This window comes from Seriola dumerili, unplaced genomic scaffold, assembly GCF_002260705.1.
Source record: "Seriola dumerili isolate Sdu_G_001 unplaced genomic scaffold, Sdu_1.0 BDQW01000309.1, whole genome shotgun sequence".
Classification (NCBI taxonomy): Eukaryota; Metazoa; Chordata; class Actinopteri; order Carangiformes; family Carangidae; genus Seriola; species Seriola dumerili.
This window is the reverse complement of record NW_019174564.1, coordinates 1861070-1887938: the sequence shown is the minus strand read 5'-3', so window position 1 is coordinate 1887938 and position 26869 is coordinate 1861070.

The window sequence follows — 26869 nt, the reverse complement described above, 5'->3', positions numbered from 1 at the left end:
CCCCCCCCCCCCCCCCCTCCTCCTCCCAACCCTCCCCTCCTACTCCTCCCTGCTAACTGAGAGGACGCTTTCACTGAATACACAGGAGAGAGGAGGGTGAAGCATCCATCCATAGCTGGAGCTATTTATTCCTTTGCTTTCTGGCATGTGATGCACCTCGGGTGTCCTCAGAGTTGAATACTCAAGGGTCTGCAAATGTAACAAGGTTCAACACGCTATTTAATAGTGGGTAGCAATAGTGTGAACAACACAATGTGTGACTATGTCAACATATGACAGTGTACTTGAACCTGTATTAAGCGCAGAAGCACATTCGCTGTTGACTCAAAATTGAGTAGGATGCTCTTACATTGTCCAGTTTCCCAAACACAAATGAAGCCTAGTTCCTGAGTAACGTGGCCTTGGAAAGCAGCTGAACTCACACTGGCCCTCTCAGAGGTGCTTTAGAATAGACATAGGTTTATCCTTGTCTTCAATTAACCTATCTGATTTCTAAGGATCACAGAGTGGAACTTTCCCCCATTATAAATAATCAACTCCTGACAACACAGGTGTTACCGATTACACCGGACATTTTACAAGAACAGACGCCAGTCGGCTCAGTATCTGTAGATTACAAGTGTTGCCTCCAGATGCTGCCACCTTGATCAGGCAGAGTTTGCTGATTGCCTCATTACTGTTATCGGCTTCCCTTTTGACATTGGGTTTAAATCTGAAATATTGCCAAATAGGTGCTTTTGCTTTTTGGCCTTGGCATCAAACCCTCCACCAATTGTCTTGTCGGTAAACTCTCCTCTCATCACGAGATAAGATCCGCTACTCTATGATGCAACTCTGCTCTGCTGCGGAATGGAGACACATTCAGTTTATATTCGAAGCACCGGACTAAGTATTGATAACTACTCATTTACAAATGAGAGTTTATTATTTGATTAACATGGGCGCTACCACTGATATGCAAAAATGAACCAAATGGGTTTAATGTCTATTAGTAGAAATGAAATAAAGATGGTGGGGGTGGTAGGAAAGTTATGTAATCAGTGTGTGCCTGATCACTATGTAGCACTGGTCACGCTGACTACCGTGGAAACCCTACTGATTTCCTGAGGACTTCAAGGCTTAACCCCTTACACTCATGCTACAGTATGCAGCAAGACACTGTTTTATTCTGCTCGACTTAAAGTGCTTATTGACAAGCGAAACCACCGACTTAATTTTGGTGAAATCAGTCTCTGAGATTGTCTCTGCATACTCTATTTAAAAAATGCACTGCTGTGGCCCAGACTTGCATTATTTTATATTAAAGAATAACCTATATCCCGTTGTCTCTAAGTAATGAGCTAACCCTTTCTCCTGAAAATTACATATTATTTGGAAACCTAGCATTAACTTAGCCTAGGATTGTAAAGTCAAGGAGTAGTGAATAAGATTAATTATTTTAGATTAAGGCTTACTTTAAGTTTATGTATACCCTCATCAGGGAGCTTGCCGTACAGTTTCGGTTGTCTGTGACTATTAGTCATATTGCCATGAGCAACCATAACAAAGACAATAATGTTCACAGAATGAAAAATGTTCTGTGTTTCTAACCAACCAAATACGCTCAAGCAGCTGAAGATATTATAACAAGATGGATATATGGCATTTGTTATAAACTAACACATACTGCACTGAATGTATGCGCTGCATGTACCCTGCAGAGTTTTTGTTTACATTCAGTATGCCTCATGAAAATGCATAACCCAAAATATGGTGAGTGTATTTCCTTCCCCCCAAAAAAACATTTGCAAAGCCTTTTTAAAAATATTCAGCAGACCACATTTAATAAAGTGTACTCAAACTGGCAAAGAAATACGTGTGTAATTGTATTTCTCTCTTATCTAGTGTAGTGTGAATGCAAAGTAAGATAAAATTAAATAAGTATACAAATAATTTTCAATGCTAATTACAGATATTGTGTTGCCTTACACCATTAGCTCAAATTAAGACCTTCACTAGAATAGGCTCCAGACAAGCCTGTCCATCATGTCACTTCTAAGCAGATTACGCTGTATGCATATCATATTCACATGCAGTGAAGGCACTTTTTTTAAATAATCTAATCATAGGAAGAAGTGACACCAGTAAAGAAGTTGCATAATATCAGTGTTAAGTTCTACTTCCAAGTTTACTGTGATTCAGATCTCTTTCCAACTCAGCAAATGAGTGATAATTAATATAATTTCACACAAAGTAGTTTGATCAGGCACACTGTGTCACAGATAGAGTTACGGCTCAGAGGTTTGATCACTCAGATAAAGGGGTGAAAACCGCTCTAATGTGTGGGGAGGAGCGGAGCTGCAAGGGGAAAAAAGCCCCCTGTAAAAAATTGCAACAGTGCAGCCCTTATTTTGCTCCCGATTGATACTAATTGGCAGCAGAATGCCTTCCTGACAAGTCTCTCGCCCTCAGCGCCTCCCGCATGCGAGCGTGATGAACTGCCAACTCCGGAAATAAACCCAAGTTTAGCTGAGAAGGATCATCAAGGCCTTTAAAAATCTGCTGGGACCTGAAAGATGTTTTCCCCCCTTTTTTTTTTTCTGGCATTTTAAGCATGTTCTCTTTGTCTTTTTCCTCTGTAGGCCCACAAAGTCAGAATCGAAGTATCACTTATTAACTCAATAACAAGAAAAAAATCTTTTGACCGGGAAACAAGCTTGTCTTCACAATAGCCGTATGTAGAAACACGTTTTGAAAGGAATATTTTTCACAAAATCTTTCACTTTTTTTAATTACAGTAAAGCGCTGTATTAGAGTTTATTACAAAGGTTGGAATAAAAACATCACTCCAGGCTTGAGAAAAACACCCACCCGCTGCTCTCAGGTAACAGCCTTCAGTATTTATTTATTACTGCTTGATCTCTGAGGCTGTTATTTTGTGTGCAGTTTCACAGATGGTACACCAAATATCCCAGGATATAGATCTTGAGAAATATCACAAATTAATTTACCACCCCTTGCGCTGACAATTCTCATTCTTCACATGGTTAAAAAAATTGACTTCATGGTAAAAGATCATTCAGGTTTTTGCACGGCTTAGGATGGATTTTTTTTTTCTGCTGGTGCATAATTTGACACTTGACAAAGTGCAGTGGGTTTCATGGATGAATGAATGTATCTATCAGGTCTGCTAGCAGGGGTTTCATTTAACCATACAGTCCAGTGTGTTGCCTTTCCCCCTCAGTTGAACCTTAAACAATTTCTTTTTCCACATTCTTTATTTACCAAGTCAATGAGACATTCAGGGGTTTCAGGGAATGAACCTTTTAACTTAACAAAACGATCAAAAGGTCAGAATAATAAAAGTCATTCTGAGTAATTACAGACCGACAGTTTTGTGACTATGGTAAAGAAAATGTGGTGACAACATTTTTAGCAAACTAGCCATGACTGAGAATATAAGAAACGGATGTTTTTTTATTTCATGTTCGTGAGAGAGGCATGCAAAGGAAAAAGAACGTATTTTTTTTAATGTCTTTGAATGCACTTGGAATGGGTCATTAATCGAAGAAGCGCTGCGGTTCCTTTTTTCTTTCCCCCCCCTGCTCTTTTAGAAGAAGGCAGGATAATGTGCTGATGATAAATTGAGTTTATGCTGAACTGCTAAATTCCATCTCTGGTGGTAAATCTCTCCCTCTTTCTTGCTAACTTCTCTCATCACATACAGTTCAAGTCAGGGGACCTTTGTGGCCCTGTTGACATTTGAAACAAATCAGCTTTGACAGGTCAGGATCCCTTTAGAATCACTGCCCCACAAAGAGGTCAATCACTGGATGAATGATTTATCTCGGGGAGAATAAAGTGTTCCTTTCCAGTTGAACCAAGATCTATGCTAAAATCATCTCCGAGGAAGCGCTCGGTTTGCCGGAGAGTTAAAATATGCTCTGCACAGCCTGACTTTGGCAACAATGTGTTGAGCATGCTTACAGTGCTGTTAATGTTCAAGATGACTTTATTGTAGGAAGCTCTGAGTGTGAAGGTCACCTTTCTTTCCCACTTGACTTACTTTGAACATAAATTTTCACCAATAAGGGAGCGGAGGTCTATCTCAGCACACTTTCAAGCCCATGTTGTCTGGAGCATGTGATTCTCCCGAAGGCTATATAGTACACCACGCTGCCAAGCTCTCTTAAATGTGCCAAAATGCTCTCTGCCTTGAGGTGCACCGTGTCCAAAACCATGAAGCCTCATCCAGCTAATGATGTAAGTCCCCCTTAAGAGCAATGTGTGCAAACTGGATTTGTTCTGACCTGCTCCAGTAGTCTGGCAAATCCCTCTGTGGCATACCTGTTGAAATGATTGTGCATGTGCATTGTGCGTGTGCTTATTTAGCATAGTGCAATAAAATGCTTTTCTGTAGTCAATTAACTTCTGTTTATTTCTCCATTCACTGCGGAATCCTCTCCAGTGCGAGATGATCTCTTTTGCAGTCAGAACACCCTCAGCTTTCAGCAGTTATTGAGGTCATGTCCTATTACCATCTGTCTTTAGCTGCATCAGGAGTAATCCTTGAGTCCGCTCCCTTAACCTTATTAAAGACATCAAGTGCAGCAAGAAACCGCTGCAATTTACATTTGCTTGGACCAACTGCTAATTCTATCATATTGGGTAGTGACATAATGGCAAATCTCCGCTTTTCATTCCATCTGCCTCATTATGCAGCTTTACTTTCACGAGGGGGGAAAAAAAAAAAAAATCTAATGCCATTGATGTCTTAGTTAAGTATAGTTATAAGTAAATATATCATCTAAAGAAAATAGAAGTTATTTATAGGTTAAATCATGAGTGGTGGATGAAAAGTTCCTGGGAAGTTCATGTGCTTAGCTTGCCCGTGACTCTAAACCTTCATCACAACGATGTGAATCCTCATGTTGACATGTTCTACACACTAGGTCTGCAAGGCCGAGGAGTCTCGACGAGACACGGCAGTGCCAGCCACTGCCTGTCAGAGGCTACTAGGTCAGCTGCCTGTTAGCTTATGAAGCTAGGCCCCGTACTATTCCCAGCCATTACAGCGGGGCAGTGGTTCAAGACGCAGACATTACTCTGAGTTGACAAACAGTATAGTAGGGCTGTTTTTTTCCCCCCTCGCTTCCATTAAATATGGTGCCAGATATTGCACAGTGCTTGAGTCTAGTGGTCCAACAACTGCAGGGTCCATAATATTCCCTTGGGTGGACATAAAAAGTGTTGCAGACTACCGTACAATCATGTGGCAAAAAATCTAACTTAACCAATCAAAACAAAAAGAACTTGCACTTTGGCATAATGACACTATATGTTTATCATAGACTTTTGCAGTTTAAAACATTTATTTTTTATTTTTTTCCTGAATATATACAACTACTATGATTTAACCACTGGTCTGCAGCTGCAATCATTATACGTTCAGATTTAATTAAAACTAGAAACCATGATCTGACCTGAAGTAAAGGCATACTTCCTCTGTTGGATCTCTCTGGAATCTGTATCGGGGGTATTAATCTACCTGTCTGCAGTCTGATATCAAATGTGATGGATGATGGCCAACCAATGCCAAAGTCAGCTATTTCTGAGGAGCTATCTGGTTCAGACTCAGTCAAGCACAAATCTGAATGTCACAGTCCCGCTCACATCAAAGGGCCCCTTTTGGATTCATTAATTCACAGAGACGGTCCTCCCTATCAATTACAGGCATGATTAAAATGTTTTGGAGTTGTCTTGCTCTGACTTGGAATATTTTCACAGAAGGCATAACTTCACAAGTATGGATCCTTTCTTCTGAGAAATTAAATCCTTAAAATTTTCTGTCTGTTCTGTGGTTTAGAAAATAAAATAAACTTCAGTAATTATACTGGGAGTGAAACCTATTTGAGGTGGTACAAAAATATGAAGCAGGAAGACAACCTTCAACACAACATTGCTTTTCTTTAACAGATAAAATAAAGAAAACTACATGAGGGAGTATATTCAGCTTTAATAGGAATAGCCCTAACCTATTATAAAACACTCATTTTCTGGCAAGCAGCTTTGAGTCTGGCTGGCTCGGTGGATTGACTGGATTTTCGTTCAGCAATAATTCACTTTTGGCAGAACAATCTCACCAGTAGTTGTTCTGGAGGTTTTGATTGTATCACCCAAACTTTCTCAGCTGATAAATTTGCCTTGTTTCAAATCCAGATTTTACAGGCACTTAAAGGACCTCTTGTTCATGTTGGCTTAAAAGTAACGGCTGAAAGGTCACTCTTGACCTTAAACAGCAGTTGGCAGAACAGTTTCAACTCATTAAACTAATGGCTTGTAGCGGGATTGTTTTGCGAACTGCTGTTTTCAAGGCCAAGAATGCATTTTCAATCTCAAACATTTTCATAACCCTTTCGAAATTTGGTCTGTAGATATAATAATCAACTTTTGATTGCTTCTTAGCATATATATATATATATACTGTATTTTTTTATATAACTTAGGTGATGTGATTTAGAAAACTCCCTCAAAAAATTATACAGATGTTTTCACAAGCTGAATATTCATGATGAGCAAAATCATCTTGATGTGCTGCTTCAAAAAAAAAAAAAAAAAAAAAATGTAGCTGTGTTTATACTGTTTTTGAAAACTAAACTATGAAAACAAACATTTTCTTTTATGGGCACACAGTTATCACAAATACCAAAATATTTAACCAATATTTCTGCAAATTAATATTTAGTTTTTTAATTAGATTGAAAGTGTGAATTTATAATGAGGTGTTTTAAGTAAACTTGTAATATGCATTTGATTGGAAACATTTGTTATTTTGACACTGTAAATGCCAAAATGATCAAAGTCTGAACACAAAACATTCAGTTATGGTGTTCTAAATATGTCTCATATGAAACATGCATATGAAGAGAACAGGGACTTAAACATGAACCGTTTCTGTCTAAACTGTGGGTGAGTGTGAAAGATGCAAGGGTTTGCAAGAGTAAATATTTGCAGATGTAAATAGTATTTTAGTGCCACTTGTTTAGAGAACTCCCTCCCCCTTCCTCCTCAGTCAGAGACTAATTTTCCTCATCCATCCATTTGACTTGAAAGACCCTTTGAAGAATCTCTTTTGAGCTTGTTTGTGGCTGATGTCTGTGATGTTTATTTCTGCAGTGCACTGGCGTTGCCTCACAGTTATTTCACTAAGAGTGAAAATGGAATTGATTGATGACAACTTTGGCTGTATTTTGATGAAAGGGACAGCAGTGGTTTTGACTGGTATGGCTGTTATTTTCCCCCCTTTTATTTCTTCATTATCCACAAATACTGCTACTATCATCGTTTTCTAGTTGCTATACAGTATCATCACGTGATGTTTCCTCTGTGTACATAATTTCAGCCTCCACCATTTCCCATAAGCACTGAGAGCCAGGTGTGAGCCTGTGTGCTCTAAGCACTCTGTTTTGCTGAGTCCTCTATTTTGTGTGTGTTGTTTAGCATCCCGACCAATTGCTGCTAAACTAAATCCAATATCAGGAAGCACAATTAACGAAGCTCCGTGCAGGACTGCAACACACAGCAATTTACATATTTGCGATTGCCAGTTTATACCTACAGTTAGACAAGTGACGTTTGGTAAGATGCACCACTCAAAACAACACGCTACTGTGCGACAGTGCATCGATGCTACGCTGCTTCCTTTGTGTCTTTTATTCCTATAGTCCAGATTTCTTCAAACACAAAATGCTTATCCGTGGGAATCAGCGATCTGAAACATAACATGGTTTGCCAAGCCAGACAGCGTACAACTGCTTAGTGTTTCACTGGATAGGTAGGCATCCCTCTGACCGTGACGCCTCAGACACACTGGGGCTGATTTCATCAAAACGCCTGCATCCCAGTGCGAGACAAAACAACATTTGTTCTCAAGTGCACAGCTTCATGTTCAGAGCCACTGTGAAATAGCACGAGCATGGACAGTACGGATACCATCTTTTATTCTGAAATAAAAGGGGAGATTTTTTTTTCTTTTCTTCTCCTGTGTGTGGAACATCACACTGCACCCAAACTGTCAAACTACATAGATCGAAGTCTGGTATTTTCAGAACACAAGACATCTTGAACCTTACATTCCTCTCTGTTATATGGCGTGTTCTTAGTAGAAACTAGCAGTGTATTGCTGTACAAAAATTGGCACTGTTGACAGTTCTGATTATGCTTAATTTTCACTTTAATTTCAAGTTACAACAGCTTGTAAATAGTGCTATTTCACCGACTGTCGGGCACTGTTCAGCTGTCACATATTAGTGCTCTTGTGGTTCTGGCAAACCTCAGATCAAAATCCCCACAACTACAATAACAGGAGATGAACCATTTCCTCCTCCGCTCCCCCCTCCTTCTTCATGTCCTTACACCAGAAGTGTTCCTGAAGGCAAGCAATCAATAGGGCTCTCAAGCTGAAAGGCTGTAAACCTGAAATAGTACCCATGACAAGCCCTTGCAGGTAATAGGTCAGATGTATTGATTGATCTGTTCATAAACACACATTTTAGGACGGCTCCCTGTGAAATGTTATGTCCATGTATAAAGCAAACAGTTGAAAATTTATGAGCTTTATCTATGTCCAGGTAAAGATTGTAATGCCTCTCTGGCACTAATTTTACAGGAAATGTAGCTTTGAAAGGTTTGTTGGCCGAGAGGTCCTGTGATATAAATCATCTACGGCAACTTCAAGTTTCTGAAATTATAAAGTGCCTCCTCAGCCAAACTGCCGCGCTGGAATTTGTGATTCATACGTCAGACTACCATTGTCTCACCTCTGCTGTCACACTTGGAGAAGTTTTTTTTTTTTCCTTTAGCAAGAGGCATGATGGGAATGGCTGTGCAGTTATAAAATGTTACGGCAAAAGTGCAAACTGACATTTACTGCTCACTTAGTCGTGTGATTTCTGAATATGCGGCATCTATGCACTTGGGAGAAGCAGACCTTTCTCGATAAATACCATTATAACTCCCTTCTAAAACTGAGAGCATTTTAACAACTTCTCAACCATATCCGACTTTCATTTCCCAGAGGGATGGTATGAAAATCATTGGAGTGGAAAGGGAGGCTAAGTCTTATGATTCACTTTTTAAAACAACAAGGCGTTATTAATATTTATTATGGATCCATCTTTAGACTTTAGAAAAAGTGGTGCTGCAACATTTACATACTGATCTGATAATTTTTTTTTCAATTAATCATTTAGTCTAGGAAATATTTAAAAGACAGTGAAAAAATGTCTTTCACAATTTCTCAGACGCCACAGTGATGGCTTCTGTTTGCTTGTCTGGTCAGATTAACTGTCCAAAGCTCAAGGTATTAAATTTACTGTCAGATATGACAAAGCAAAACAGCAAATTGTCACATTTGAGAAGCTGGAACCAGAACATTTGGGCATTTTTGCTTGAAAAATGACTGAAATTATTAATCTATTATTAAAATAGTTGCAAATAATTTTTTTGTTGATCAATTATTCAATTAATCAACCTATTCTTGCAGCTCTAGAAGAAACTTCAATACCCTAACCCTAAAATGAAATTAACAAGCAAACAGTAACTCACTGTGCCCTGCACTCCAATTTAAAGCTCCATATCTAACTGTAACAATAACATAATCCCCAATGCTCGTCTGTGCAGCAGGTGACTACGAGCCACAGGTACGTTTTATTGTGAGACGACATCTAGCGGCTGTAGTGATTATGGCAGGAGCAAAGGAAAAAGTCTGGTGATGTAGTATAAAGAGCCACAAACTCCACATTAGGAGGAGGTTGCTGGTCCATTTCTGTTCCACAACCTGAACCAAGTTGTTATTATTGTAACCGTGACAACAAAAATGGACTAATTGGACAAAGATTGTCTAATCTGACGAGGTTATTTAGAGGCCTGATGGCCATGTAGTTTTTGTGCCTACACCTAACCAAGACCTGTGTTTATTACTGTAACCATGGCGACGGAGGTCTGGAATGCCGCCGTCGGCGGACTCCGCATGTGTTTATTATTGTAACCATGACAACCGAGGTCAAGTACTCCTGCTGCTGTCGGGACATGTGGTTGTTCATGTTCTGTTATCTATTGATATAAACAGGACATGATGTAACTATTAACTATACGGGAAGGGAAGGCTAAAAGTTCAAACAAAAACTACAATACTCACACCCTTTTCTGACCACTATCATTTTCATAAGGTTGTTGAAAACTTTAAGACATAGGTAAAAAGCTCAATATGCAGGTCACATAAAAGGCTGTTACTGACATAACTCTAGTTTTGCGTCATCATAAAGGGGATATAAGAGCCTATAGTAGCAGCTAACCTGGCTCGGTATCACTGTAGAACTGCATGTGCAGGCCATTTGAAGTCGCAGCACATTTTCACCGCACGCTTTTGAAGTCTCAACCATGCCAACATGACATAGATTTCTGCTCATCCCGTGAAGACACTGTGTCCTTCATCAAACCGAAATTGAGACGATGCAATCTCTTCTTCTCCCCTTCACACCCCCTCCCCTTCTCCCCTCCTCTCTCGCTCTCTCTGTCTCCCCTCACTAATAAGCAGCGCTCTCTTCTTCATGCATGAGAGACTCGCGATCGCTTCCCTTCCTCAGTCAGACAGATAGCAGGGGAGATGGATGTGTCAGTCAGTCAGTGCTGTCTCATCTCAGTCAGGTGCTCCGTGTACCTCAGGTTATTTAGAGGCCTGCTGGCCAGTAAACCGCACACGGCTATTTTTTAAAAGTCTCAAATTTGTCTGGGGAAAGCAGAACTGAGCTCATTTTGCTTAGTTGTTTTCCAGCTGTTCACAGGCTGTTTTCTTCAGGTCCCTGTTGCAGAGACGTAGCCTGCCTTACCCGACAGAACCTGGAACAGTCAGTTCAGTACATCTCTCTATCTGCCTCTGCGGTGTCATGTCAATGAATAACAAGCACCCGGCCACAATCTCCCATTATGCAAATGAATGGTGGAATCCAGATATAGGGTTGTTTGTGGCTGATCTAAATGCAGATGCACTGATGGTTTAGAGTTCTATCACATTACGGTCGTGAATAAAGGACTGCCATCTAAGACGGTCTGCTCAAGCGCATCTGTAAGATGCCAGTACGCATTGTACACTACAATGATGCTATTATAGCGTAAAGGTCTACGAAACATAATTTTTCTATCTATCAACCCTGTTACCTTCCTACACATCATCCATAAGCCTCTGTATGATGACAGTGAGATACAAAAAATAGGAAAAAAAGATGGCAGGTGACATGTTTGTGATGAGTTCATTTCACAGATAAAGTATCTGTTTTACCATAATTAAATCCCAGCCCGCTTTAGTCCACCTGTCGAATCACCTGTCCTTTGTTTTGAGTAGTCCTGTGTTGAGCCTTCTATTATGGCCTTATTCCACTTTGTGTCAGCTGATGAACTTTCAGAGTCAGTTTAGGAATTTCACTCATATATTCTAGTGCTGAAAGCTATGAGCTCATACTTAATATCATACCTCAAAAATCCCCAAGCAGTTAAAGTGCCACAATGCGGTTTTGACAATTTTTACTTTCTGAATAATGTAGATAAAGACCACGTTACACCCAGACATTGCCTCTTTAGTCAGTTGAATAAGCAGTTACCTGGTTTTCTCATTGAAATTAAGATTCTAACCGATTAATAAATATTTTCTTGAGTGTGGAGTTCAAGTAGGTAAAAAGAAGGCCAAGCTCTCTCTCTCTCTCTCTCTCTCTCTCTCTCTCTCTCTCTCTCTCTCTAACTCACGATAAATAGGATGACTTCTAATAACTTCTGAATATGAAACACCATCAGCAGCAAATTGCAGTTGCAAAGGCATGGATGGTATGCTGGGGAATTTCTCAGCTTTTTTTTCTTGCTACGAGGGTCTGCTTGTTCATGGACAACCACATTTTTGAGACCAATTTCTTTGCTCAGCTAATCAATCTAGTCATAATAATGGTTAACGGTTTAGCCAAAGCTTGTGACCCTCACGTCAAAACTAATCTCATTCAAAATCTCAAGCATGTTTCTTGTAGCGAAGCGCATCTACAGAGGGAAACAACATTTCATCAAACCCGATCTTGCGCTTCATCTTCAACTTATTGACGTCATAGCGGAAAACACCGTTTCTTACTTCCACACGACAAAGTTTGTCTGCGCTCTCTATTCAGGTCAGAGCTGTGCTGCAATCACAGCCAGAGTGATGACCTGATCCCACTTAATACAGCCTCTCTTGAAGTGCCCCATGGATCTACAAAGGAGCTGTGTGCTGGATATGGTGTGAACTTGGGGCTAAATGCAGCAGTTCCTTCCTAAAGAGCAGCACAATAAAAGGCATAGCTGATTTTTCCCCCCTTTGCTTTTTTTGCTTTTTTTTTTTTTTCTCCATCTGCACTCACATCTGGGTCGCAGTCATGGCAGTGCTCTACTTCCTTTGTAGTTGATTTAATTGGCTAGTGTTGCATCTTGACGTGGAGTTTTCATTATCACTTACTATAGAGTTGGCTTCTGTCCAAATTACAGCACCCGGGGGGGAGGCCTGAACTAATACACTTCAAATCAAGAGCTTGCCAGTGACAAACACGAGGAATAACTAACTGTTTGTTTAGCAGTCAATCATAAAATTCACAACAGGGTTTTCAAAAATATTTGCAGTTCAACAAAGATTATCACAAAACCCAGCATTGTTCAAGCTTCCAATGGATGTATAAAAAGGAAATGTGCTTCCACAATGCAAAATACAAAAACACTGTTACCACTGCAAATTTACTGTAAATACAAAGATATATTTCATCATCTCTCACATGCTATTCTCTGGCCACTTTTGGCTGCTGAGAGGCCTGCCACAAATGCCTAATTGAAACCCTTTTGAGTTTATGAATAAGAGAACACCCATGTGCCCCGCATGACAGAATGTCTTCAATGGGAGGGCATCATCGCGCATGCAGGGCATGTCGAGCGGCTCTCCGACTGGCCTGTTACATAACACGCCACTGCAGGTGCAACTCGTAGAGAGCGGATATGAATGGCAGGCGGCAGCTTGTAAGTGACCACCAGCTTGTGAGTGGGGGTGTCGGGGGTTGGGTGCTTCAGAAGCATGACAAGTAAGGAGTGTTGCACATTGCTGTGCATGCTGAAGCTGAAATCAGACATGAAAATCGTCAAACTATTTCTGGCGTAGCAAGGCAGGTGCAAGTTTGTCACAACACCATCATGGCAGGATATGAGTATGACGTGTGAGAACAGCTCACAAAACCTTTCTTGCGGTCTCGAGTGATGTATGTTATCCAATCAAGAAGAAAAAGGGATAGAAGACATTCATGTTGGTGTATCACAGAAATATCCTTAAATATGCTCAATAGAACTGAGTTGAGAGGGTGTTAGCTTGAAGAAGGGTTTTGTGTTTCATCTATGAATACTGCATGAGAGTCATGAAGCTAAAATAACGCAGTTGTGTGGAAGTAAAATGCTGCAAACACCTCCAACAGATCTCAGTGCAGTCGGATTAGAAGCTGTAAAAGATGGATGTGGTGAGGGAGTGAGCTGCTACACATCCTCAGAGTTGCTAGCAGCTGTTCAGGGTAGGGACTTGGCAGGTACAGATCGCGAGGGAGCTTGCTAGCAACTCTCTCCTCCCCTCCTCCTCCCTCAGCTAGCGATGGCCTCATTTATCTGTCACCACCCCTCCTACTCCCCAACCCCATTCCGCTCCAGACATCTTTGTCTAACACGCCTTCACCGTTGCCGTTGAGCCGAAACAACTGCCGTCACTTTTGTTTTTATTCCATCAATTACTTTCTTGCCAAATGCTGTGATTGGCCACTCTGGAAGCTGTCTGCTGCCCCAACAACTTCACATCTTGGCTGTCACTGGAGTCCTGTCATTTAATGACTTACCAACAGGCACGACATAAAGACTGTATTAGTCATTCATCTGCCATGCTCTGCCCTGTAACACGGTGGCAGAAATACCTATGCCCCCCCCCCCCCCAGCATGTATTGTTGTTCTCATCTGAAATATGCCTTGAATCAGAAAGTCATATCGCTATGCCTCGGCCATCTTTTGCCATTGCTGCGAGTGATGAGAGGGAATCTGGCATTAGTTCTCCATCTGACCGACGCCTCCTTTCACTATTTCTCATTAGTCAGATGCACCTCTGTTCCATCACACAGCTCACATTGTTGACCGTGCAGCTTTTGATGATGACCCACACCCCTTGCATTTAAAGCCCAATTAATTACCATAGATAGTAGTTTCAAATATTTTACCACAACAGATGCCAATATTTCATAGAGTGGCAAGAGGGACGCATCTTGCGTTTGACAGCTTACAAGTCCAATTATGCACATGTGAGGTATTGGTCCACATTAGTACACAGGTCTGCTTGCTGTATACATTTCTAACATTTTCAGGTTCGCACTTTGTTAGGAAATATCGCTTCATCGAACTATCAAACTGACCACATGAATCTCCATCTCCCCGAAACCTTCTCAGACTGACATCAATCACGTGTCGCTCAATACTACTTGCTGATGAAAGCAGAGTGCCTCACCATTTGGACGGCCCACGCCGATAACAGAGCTTTCAGTCTCACAATCGGGCCAAGCAGGTGTTTGGCGCGGTGTCGGAGGAATAGAGCAGCTCAACAGCACATTGGAGGATCAGAGGAGGCTTCAGATGCACCTGGTCACGTGCCAAGGCCTCCCTCCCCACACAATCTGGCCTGTTCTGTTCCCACTCAGTGGCAGACGCACCTCTGCTGGCAGCTCTGATGGACGCTAAGCTCTGTTCTGGTGACAAATGCAGAGATCATTCACTCCTACCCACGCAAGCGTTTAATCATGATGCACTGCCACTGCTGCTCACACCCCAGACATTATATCGCGTGAAGTCCTGTTACTCTTACATTCTGAGACCTAAAAGGGTTTAGGACATGTAAAGCTAATACGTGGTCATTGCATGGTTTTGCCCCATCAGGTGGGTTCTTCTTTTTTTTTTTTTTTTAACCTATCAACCATCTTGCACAAAATAAGGTGCATTAAAATGAAAGACATTTTTCAAACATATTTAGAATTCACAGCACGTTTTGGACCCACAGTACATCCTCTACGAACGTACGTCCTCTACCATGCACATAATAGGCATGAAAATCCCTGGTTAATATATGAATAATTCTGCATTGTATATGCAGCCCTTTAACTGACAATTTCTACCTGACTTTCCTTAAATAAAGGGATGTTCAGACTGTAATTCTTTGCAGTGTGGAGTGTTTATGCATAAAATTGGAGCTGGACAATTTATCTAAACATGAAATCGCATTTATTTATTGTGTGGAAAATGTCTTTTTTTATGCTGCCTCTTCATTACATGCAGCCCGGCAAATGTGCAGTGTTTAATAACAAGTTCCTGCTTTCATACTGCATGTGTAGATATAGTTATGAAATTCTGTACGATACGCCCGTAGTAGAAATTTATCTCCGAACCTGTGTGCAGGGAAGGTATCAACAATATCAAAGGTAGTCTGAGTGATGGGAATGAGAGCATCCCAGAGGGTCTGCGAGCTGAAATAAGACAGATACAGCTGAGTGAGCCTTGATGGAAAAAAATATATATAGAGAGAGAGACAGGTCAAAGAGATGGGGCTTGGACCCTGGGGATGCCTGAAGATGGTAGAGAACATAAGGCCCCATTCACCAAAGCCAGGACTTCAAAAACCGAACTGTTACCAAGTGACAATACAGAGTAAAGAGAGACTTTCTGAGCAATTGAAAGTCAAACACAAACACGATTTTCACTAAGCTTGTACTGCTGTTCACTAATCAGCCACAACATTAAAACAGCCAACTTGTTTTCTTGTTGTGGCTTCCAGAATCCAGGAGGTCACTACACGCGGGCAAGAAAAGTTCAGCACATACTGCAACTTTTAGTTCTTAAACAGATCAAACAAATGAGCTGTAGCTTTAGAGGTGCTGTTAGGCAATTTCTTTAATCTTCCTGTTTCCAGCTTCCAGTTTTTATGCTAAGCTAAGCTAACTGTCCCTTTCATGTTTGACAGACATGAGAGTGGTATCTTGCCGTCTTTCAATCGAAAATTCAAACCCTCAGAAAAACCTTCATGTGTCCTATCTTTGTTCCCTTAATCACAAACTCTCATTTCAAGCATTTTCCTTTCCCTTAATTTGTACCAAAATCCTGTCACGATAAATAAATGAGTAAATGATCTCATGATTTTGCTGCAGACTTGTCCCCATTTTACCCTGGAAGGAATCAATGATGGATATGCTTGTGTGAGAGGATGATTTCATAAATTTCTCACATACTAATTGCTGCTTTATGCTCTTGCAAATGAACTGAGCAATTTGCTGTGGCAACACAATGTCTTTGTGTTTGCTCCTCTAACAAGCACATCATTATTATGTTATTCCATCCTCAATCTGATCACACTCTTCAATTTGAGCTCTGCAACTGACACTGCTCAGGATTAATGCATCAATTTTCATAATTCCTGTTCTTTTAAAGCCCATTTGGCCTTTTTTTTTCCTCACAACTCCTCATCTTTGGCATCCCCTTTACTGTCTTATATGATGTTCAGCTGAGTCCTTGTGGAGCTGATAAAGCTGTGGGACATCAAGGACCATCAAGGTGATGCCTAGTTACTAGGCCCTGGTGTTTTCTACTGCACTCAAACCATTGCTTATAACGGCGCAGTGACAGAGCCGAACTGACAGCTGAGAGTTGCAATTATTTCCAGGTTACTGAAAAATGTCACAGCCAAAAAACAGTGGGGATTTACTAAAGGGACTACTGTTTAATCAGCCACATTCACTTTGTGTTCACATTTAGATCTTCTCTTGGGGATTTTGTTGCTGTTTTTGTGGCAGCTATTCAAGATGTTTGGCATCCGAGTTTTCCTAAAGAGCTATTGATGTGTTTACTTGTGTATTGTTTCTCAAGTGACATAAATAGCAGCCTTGGTGGATGATAGCGCACATGCAAAATGAAGAAACAACCTGCGTGTGAAGGCTGATCAACGCGTCCTGTATACGCATGCATTCAGATAAGAGGGCAGCGTGTGCTGCGTGATGCTATGAAGCAGCCAGGCAGTTTCTCGCGTAGACAGAGGCTTAGACATCAGGAGCATGATTTTAGCATTCAGTCTCTCTCTCGCAAATATGAAAAATCGGTCTAAGATAGATGTCACAAAAGGGTATTTAAACTGAAACACACAAGGAATGTATGGTAATAAACTAACAGTCATCTCTGGTCAGTACAGTGAGTGCTGAAAAGGACAGTCGTCTAACTGTTCCTCTCCTTCACCAGAGCGGTGACTCACTGCCATTCAGCCGCTCTCAGGACACGTGGACAAAACTCTGCAGATTTGATTATCATTCTCGCAATGATCTGAGCCACAGTGCAATTACTCGTCAGGAACTGTAATCACTCAGAGTCTAAGCATGCATTTAATTACAGGAGTATTAACAAAAAATAATCGCTCTTGAACACCAGTCACACAGAATGAGATTTGGCGAGGGGACTCTGAGATGATTACTGCCTGTAAATCTAGCCATAAAATTGGGGGCTATTATGTCTCATACTCAAATGGCTTGTTCAACAAAACTCTAATCGCATGCATAATTTTACACAGTTCATTACTGTAGTTCATTAAGATACGAGAGGTGCTTTTCAGAATGGAGGCTGTTCGTATATATATAGTGTATATAATGTCGACTCCTCACAGTATTTTGCCAGCTCTAGATGTTAAAACAATATAAATTACACATTCGGCTGCTGTAATCACAGTGCACTGGTTCAATAACAAATTAACAGTTACGTCTTGCACCTCTATGCTTATGAAGGGCACCCCATTGCCATATGTTGATGTTATCCCTAACATAACCCTGTAAACATCAATTAAAACCGTTAAATAATTTATGCAAAACATTACCCTCTGCACACCGGTGACTACTGCCTCTTTGTTGCTGATTTGTTTCCCCGTTTTACTTTCCCTCACCCTCTCTTAGTGATGATAACGTGTGACAATACACAGTGCAGGGGGGGGCCACCCAGCAGGTGGCCACAGGGAACCTTGCTGTCTCTCAAGCGACGGGCTTCCGGCAACTGCTTGACGCTCGTAACACGCACACGCCACACACTCATTACATACTAAACACCTAATGGTCAGCCGGTGGCAAGTGTAAGCGACCCAGGGACTTGTCCGACAATCGCTGAGTCGACAAAAGGAAGCTCAAGTGGCAGAGGGGATGGCAGCCTCGGGGGTGGGGGTGTGTAGAGGGGGGGGTGGTGGTAGAGGGGGGGTGGAGGGGTTGCGATCTACCTACATCACCACATAAACCGCACGGTGTTGACAGGCCAAGCAGATAAAACACTGAGGCTGGTATAAAAACATCATGTTAAAAAAAAAAAAAAAAAAAAAAAGATAGAGCTGCTGACTGTTACTGACAGGACATGCAGGAAACCAAGGAGTAAGCTTGTTCTGCTTGTGTGATTGTCCTTTATTTGGCATTCTCATCCAGATCACAACATTAGATGAGGACAAAGTGTTGAGAGCTGAAGTTAAAAATCAAGCTTAAATGATGAGTTGCCTTCCTGCATCAGCTCCTGAAGTTACCCATTTCCAAATATAAAAACTCGGCTTTCACCTGCAGTAAATACTGTATAGCGGACGGCAGCAAAGAAGAACAGAAACAGAGGGGTGTATCGTATTTGAACCCGTGGTGTTGTACTTAACGTGGACGTGCAGCCACTTGGGAACATTCGCTCATTAACATTTAATGACGTCCACATTAAAATATTACACATTCAATCCCTCGCTCAGCTTTTTGGAAAGAACTAAAACAAGACGGCGAGTGCCCGGACTATAAATAACACCCTCACAGAAGGAGCAAAAAACAAAAGCAAAGCCTCTTCTAGCTACACAAATTGACAATGATAAGTCCACCAGCAGTCATTTGTCTTCTGTCGAAAATGGTGTTGAAGCCTCCTTCCCGTTCTTATCACACTTGGCAGTTTGGGTTATGTTTATATGCAGTTATACAGTGAGTGCCCTTCTCCCTGACAGCCGGGCGACTCTTAAGCAGGGAGCATACATTTTAGGAGAGGGTGCCCTTCCGCCAGCTCAGAGGCTTAATGTCAAGGGGGTGTGTGTACTGTAATAGTCTTTCCCTGGAGATTACCTTTGGTTTAATACTAAACCACCTTAATGTGTTCAGCCGTGGCATGTAGCGACCCAGGGAGCTTGTCCGACATGCTGAGTCGACAACAAGGGAAGCTCAAGTGGCAGAGGGGATGGCGAGCCTCGGGGGGGGTGGGGGGGTGGTAGAGAACATAAGGCCCCATTCACCAAAGCCAGGACTTCAAAAACCGAACTGTTACCAAGTGACAATACAGAGTAAAGAGAGACTTTCTGAGCAATTGAAAGTCAAACACAAACACGATTTTCACTAAGCTTGTACTGCTGTTCACTAATCAGCCACAACATTAAAACAGCCAACTTGTTTTCTTGTTGTGGCTTCCAGAATCCAGGAGGTCACTACACGCGGGCAAGAAAAGTTCAGCACATACTGCAACTTTTAGTTCTTAAACAGATCAAACAAATGAGCTGTAGCTTTAGAGGTGCTGTTAGGCAATTTCTTTAATCTTCCTGTTTCCAGCTTCCAGTTTTTATGCTAAGCTAAGCTAACTGTCCCTTTCATGTTTGACAGACATGAGAGTGGTATCTTGCCGTCTTTCAATCGAAAATTCAAACCCTCAGAAAAACCTTCATGTGTCCTATCTTTGTTCCCTTAATCACAAACTCTCATTTCAAGCATTTTCCTTTCCCTTAATTTGTACCAAAATCCTGTCACGATAAATAAATGAGTAAATGATCTCATGATTTTGCTGCAGACTTGTCCCCATTTTACCCTGGAAGGAATCAATGATGGATATGCTTGTGTGAGAGGATGATTTCATAAATTTCTCACATACTAATTGCTGCTTTATGCTCTTGCAAATGAACTGAGCAATTTGCTGTGGCAACACAATGTCTTTGTGTTTGCTCCTCTAACAAGCACATCATTATTATGTTATTCCATCCTCAATCTGATCACACTCTTCAATTTGAGCTCTGCAACTGACACTGCTCAGGATTAATGCATCAATTTTAATAATTTCTGTTCTTTTAAAGCCCATTTGGCCTTTTTTTTTCCTCACAACTCCTCATCTTTGGCATCCCCTTTACTGTCTTATATGATGTTCAGCTGAGTCCTTGTGGAGCTGATAAAGCTGTGGGACATCAAGGACCATCAAGGTGATGCCTAGTTACTAGGCCCTGGTGTTTTCTACTGCACTCAAACCATTGCTTATAACGGCGCAGTGACAGAGCCGAACTGACAGCTGAGAGTTGCAATTATTTCCAGGTTACTGAAAAATGTCACAGCCAAAAAACAGTGGGGATTTACTAAAGGGACTACTGTTTAATCAGCCACATTCACTTTGTGTTCACATTTAGATCTTCTCTTGGGGATTTTGTTGCTGTTTTTGTGGCAGCTATTCAAGATGTTTGGCATCCGAGTTTTCCTAAAGAGCTATTGATGTGTTTACTTGTGTATTGTTTCTCAAGTGACATAAATAGCAGCCTTGGTGGATGATAGCGCACATGCAAAATGAAGAAACAACCTGCGTGTGAAGGCTGATCAACGCGTCCTGTATACGCATGCATTCAGATAAGAGGGCAGCGTGTGCTGCGTGATGCTATGAAGCAGCCAGGCAGTTTCTCGCGTAGACAGAGGCTTAGACATCAGGAGCATGATTTTAGCATTCAGTCTCTCTCTCGCAAATATGAAAAATCGGTCTAAGATAGATGTCACAAAAGGGTATTTAAACTGAAACACACAAGGAATGTATGGTAATAAACTAACAGTCATCTCTGGTCAGTACAGTGAGTGCTGAAAAGGACAGTCGTCTAACTGTTCCTCTCCTTCACCAGAGCGGTGACTCACTGCCATTCAGCCGCTCTCAGGACACGTGGACAAAACTCTGCAGATTTGATTATCATTCTCGCAATGATCTGAGCCACAGTGCAATTACTCGTCAGGAACTGTAATCACTCAGAGTCTAAGCATGCATTTAATTACAGGAGTATTAACAAAAAATAATCGCTCTTGAACACCAGTCACACAGAATGAGATTTGGCGAGGGGACTCTGAGATGATTACTGCCTGTAAATCTAGCCATAAAATTGGGGGCTATTATGTCTCATACTCAAATGGCTTGTTCAACAAAACTCTAATCGCATGCATAATTTTACACAGTTCATTACTGTAGTTCATTAAGATACGAGAGGTGCTTTTCAGAATGGAGGCTGTTCGTATATATATAGTGTATATAATGTCGACTCCTCACAGTATTTTGCCAGCTCTAGATGTTAAAACAATATAAATTACACATTCGGCTGCTGTAATCACAGTGCACTGGTTCAATAACAAATTAACAGTTACGTCTTGCACCTCTATGCTTATGAAGGGCACCCCATTGCCATATGTTGATGTTATCCCTAACATAACCCTGTAAACATCAATTAAAACCGTTAAATAATTTATGCAAAACATTACCCTCTGCACACCGGTGACTACTGCCTCTTTGTTGCTGATTTGTTTCCCCGTTTTACTTTCCCTCACCCTCTCTTAGTGATGATAACGTGTGACAATACACAGTGCAGGGGGGGGCCACCCAGCAGGTGGCCACAGGGAACCTTGCTGTCTCTCAAGCGACGGGCTTCCGGCAACTGCTGACCTCGTAACACGCACACGCACACACTCATACATACTAACCACCTAATGTGTCAGCCGTGGCAGTGTAGCGACCCAGGGAGCTTGTCCGACATGCTGAGTCGACAACAAGGGAAGCTCAAGTGGCAGAGGGGATGGCAGCCTCGGGGGTGGGGGGTGGTGGTAGAGGGGGGAGGTGGAGGGGTTGCGATCTACCTACATCACCACATTAAACGCACAGGTGGTTGACAGGCCAAGCAGATAAAACACTGGGGCTGGTATAAAAACATCATGTTAAAAAAAAAAAAAAAAAAAAAAGCTAGAGCTGCTGACTGTTACTGACAGGACATGCAGGAAACCAAGGAGTAAGCTTGTTCTGCTTGTGTGATTGTCCTTTATTTGGCATTCTCATCCAGATCACAACATTAGATGAGGACAAAGTGTTGAGAGCTGAAGTTAAAAATCAAGCTTAAATGATGAGTTGCCTTCCTGCATCAGCTCCTGAAGTTACCCATTTCGAAATATAAAAACTCGGCTTTCACCTGCAGTAAATACTGTATAGCGGACGGCAGCAAAGAAGAACAGAAACAGAGGGGTGTATCGTATTTGAACCCGTGGTGTTGTACTTAACGTGGACGTGCAGCCACTTGGGAACATTCGCTCATTAACATTTAATGACGTCCACATTAAAATATTACACATTCAATCCCTCGCTCAGCTTTTTGGAAAGAACTAAAACAAGACGGCGAGTGCCCGGACTATAAATAACACCCTCACAGAAGGAGCAAAAAACAAAAGCAAAGCCTCTTCTAGCTACACAAATTGACAATGATAAGTCCACCAGCAGTCATTTGTCTTCTGTCGAAAATGGTGTTGAAGCCTCCTTCCCGTTCTTATCACACTTGGCAGTTTGGGTTATGTTTATATGCAGTTATACAGTGAGTGCCCTTCTCCCTGACAGCCGGGCGACTCTTAAGCAGGGAGCATACATTTTAGGAGAGGGTGCCCTTCCGCCAGCTCAGAGGCTTAATGTCAAGGGGGTGTGTGTACTGTAATAGTCTTTCCCTGGAGATTACCTTTGGTTTAATAAAACGCAAATGTGGCTGCTGATTGATTATGTAAATGAAAAAACACACAAAAACATCGACTGAGCCGTTTTCGTACAACTTCTATGCAAAAGTTTGGGACACAGTCACACTTTTACTTCTGATACTTAAACTTTACTTAAATAACAAATAATTAAAATGCTCAGATTATGCATAAATAAAGCTGATCATAAAGTTGCAGAGAAAGGAAGGAACACACAGTTTCTGCTTCATGTTATGAAAAACCTCTTGAATGTTGTCCACTATTATTTCACTGCACTTCACAGAAAGTTTAAAATCACCAAATGGCAGTTACTTAGTGGAAATTTCTGTTATCTAAAACTTGGAATTATATCTCAATTCAAAATCTTTTTTTTTTGTCACATCCTAGATTAAAATGACTCACTGAAATCATTCAGCTTTCCAAGTGCCATACAGTACAGAGCATCATTGTGCATTCTCGCAGCAAGCGCTCAAATGATTGCACAACCAAAAACCAAGCAGTGTAACACTCAGATAAACGCCTCTTAATGCTTCTTAAATGTAAGGAATTGCATTGACTTTTACGATACTCTGTGACTAAAGACTTGCTATTATCTGCAATCAGTTGTTCATTAAGTAACTACTGCCCTCACTTTGCGTGAAGATTACAGGGGTAAGAGCACAAATCACTAGTCTTTCAAGCCATTTCCTGTTCTTAAAAAGCATTTGCTGGAAAGTGCTGCAGTGTAACAGAGTGAGGATTGGACTGTGATGTAGCTGCTTTCCCACCCTGCACATGTTCAATAATAGGTTGAATCAATACTCTCTCACCTTTCCTTTGTAAAACATTGCTTTACACAAGTGATGCTTGATCTACGAATGATGTGCAACAATTAACCACCAAGTTTGGGAAAACCAGGTGGAGGTGGGTGATAAAAGATGGGTGATCTTTTAGTAAAGTAGCACACAGGAGCATTTCATTTTGGAAATGGAACTTTTCCAGGCAGGGAGAAAAAAAAAAAATTGCAGTCCATCAGATGCTGTGTCTTGCTACTGTACCTTCATCTCCACAGGTCAAGGCAGGGTGAAACCTTATCTAAAGTGATGACTCAAACCGTACCGTCTGGCCAAGGCCGCTTTGCTTATACGACTCACCTCCGAATTATGTCATATCTTGTGTGACGCACTGTCTCACATACTCTTGGCAACACGTATAACAACGCGGAGGTGAAACGACAAATACATTTAATTAAAAGAGATTAAACTTTTGTTCAACACACGAGATTCACTGTTCTGTAAGATTTGATGGGGAAACAATGTTGTGAGATACAATGGATCCAACTGGTTGGAACAAATGCGAAATGATGTTTATGTTGGCTTGGTTTTTGTCTTTGTTAATCCTGCAGTTTTGGCTTCATTGTTCTTGAAAGAATTTTCATACTTCCACGTGTTTTTTTTCCCCCCATTCTTCTCTCTAAGCCGCCAGTCTGCGGAGTACAGAGAGCCAGAAACTGGCTCTTAAGTGTGCTTTTAGGGATCTGCATGGTTGTTTTCCTTCATATTTTGTTTTGTTTTTCAGATTTTGTGCTGTTAAATGAAACAGTCTGCTCATAGGAAGAAAATCAGCAACATAATGAGCCATCATTAGCTAGTTTGTCTCCCTTGACAATTTGGGCCATGTAACGTTTTCATGTTGCGCCAAAATGACGTGGAACAAAATTATAAAGGTAAACATACAACTTATAATCAAGAAATCTAACTTTAAAATCTTAAGAAATGTTACGATAATGCAGTTGCAATATGGTAAATGTAGGTTTTTTCACACCACGACAAACAATAGTTAGTCAGAGAATAAATGTCATAATGACTCTGCTTAATGACAAGCTGCAAATCTGAAGAAATCCAATGAATTATGTTCCCGCTTTTGACCTAATTACATGTAATGTACCATCTGCGATCGTTATCATAGCAGTCACCTTTTTTTTTTTTTTTTTTTTTTTAAACCACCCACACTATATCAGCACCACATGCAGAGATGCAGTACAGTGGGCGAGAATGATGATAATACCCAAGGTGTGATCATACCATGTTCCTGCCAAATAAAAGTGACAGGAGGAGACAGTAATCCCTGCTCGTCCTGCTGCAGTTTTTGACTGTAATCTCAGATTAATGTCCAGGAAATGTCCTTACGAGGTGATTGCACACTAGGGCAGATGTTGCAGCGTGTTAAGTCATGTGTCGCGCTGGAGCGAGTAGACAGATGAATGAGTGCTCACGTTCTCTGGTGTTTCCAGATCTGGTCACCTGAGGGAACAATGTCAGGGAGCTGTCTTGTCAAAGATAGAAGGCTTTGTCTTCTTTCCATAAATTGTGATATAGAAGAAGAAAAAAATCTCGTCCTACAACTTTGCCTCCATGAAACAATCTTACTAACATATATATATATATATATATATTTTTTTTTTTTTTTTTTTTTTTTTTTTTTTGAAGAGACTTTTTGAAGAGATTTTTTTCTTTACCAGTTTCAGTGGGGTCCATGTGGATTAACTGGTTTGTAGTTTTGCAATAAGATATTCATGAACTTTACATAGCAGAAATATAGAGTATTTTTTTTCCATTTTCCGTTGTTAAATTATTCAATTTTTCTGAAGATGGGCCTTGAGACAGTTTTTTCAGTTATGTTTACTGTAGCTGAAGACTATCGTTTTGGATACAAAAAGGTTAGTGGGTAAAAGGTATGGAACAGAGGTTTTGGATGCGCATGCGCGGCATATTTTTATTATATTTTTATGTTACACTTTATTTAACGTCTTATCATTTTACTTTTTTGTTTCACACGGGTAAAACCTTTTAGCCATCGGACGTCTGGATTTTTAATCTTTTTAAAATATTGCGTCCTGTCACCCGACCCTCAGCTGCTAGCTTAATTCGTTTTTAGCCTCCAACTTGCCGGCTACACAGATTCCTTCACTGCGGATTTTAACAAGGACTACATCATCTTTTCTGTGGGACTTTACACAATATTCAACTTCCCTTTACTGTGGATTTTTAAGCGTTTGTTTGACTCACGACTGACACTGCCACTGCCAGCTTGGCTACAGACTATCCTTGGCCCAAGTGTGGACCTAACAGATTTTGGCTATGTATGAAAGTTGTCTGCCTGAGTACTCACGGTTATCCGATGATATTCGCCGGTCACGTGAGGAGATGAGGAAGAAGGATGAGCTCTTCTTGCAACTGTCTTCCATCGCCACCTCCCAGGCTAAGCACATCTCATGCTCTGTACCCTCGACCTTGGTCCTGGCAGATTCCGACACCACCCTGCCTTGGTCCGGATCCATCCTTGCAGTCAAGTGAGTCTGGTCCATCCGTTGCCCCACCAGCTGTGAAGGAGGATGCTTGGCTTAGCCTTGGGGCAAGGTCCAAATCCCAAGCCTGCTCAACCCCTGAGCCATGGTCACATGTCGGCAAAACAAAAACTCCACGGGCTGTGTTATGCCTGAGACCATCTGTGACCTTTCCTGTGCATTCTGTCGGTGGTGGATCGCGGCCCCCTGCGTCGTCGAGTGTTCCGCGGCCCCCAGCCTCTTCACCGCCTGCAGCCTTCTGTGCCCTGTCACTGCAATCTACCCAGGGAAAACACGCCGCTGCTGCACGTCGCTCCTGCCCAGTGACCAAGCATCTTTCGGGGCCTCCGCCTCGCTCCTCCAGTGGTGTGCACTCCAAGTCGTCTACCGAGGCAGCTGTGGAGGATAAACATGCCGGCTGCTCTCCAGCCCTGCTTGATGGGTCATCCATGTTCCGGCACGTGCATATCAACAGGTGCCTCACTTCTTGCCACCCAGGTGCTCTTGTTAATGACATTAACAATGGCGTCCCACAACTGCTACGTCATCACTCGTCTGTCTCCGCGGTTGCGGTGCATGTGGGCTCCAATGATTCTAAGCTACAGCAGTCAGATGAGCTTAAAAAAGATTTCATCTGCCTCATCAACAGTATTCTGAGCTCTGACAGACAGTG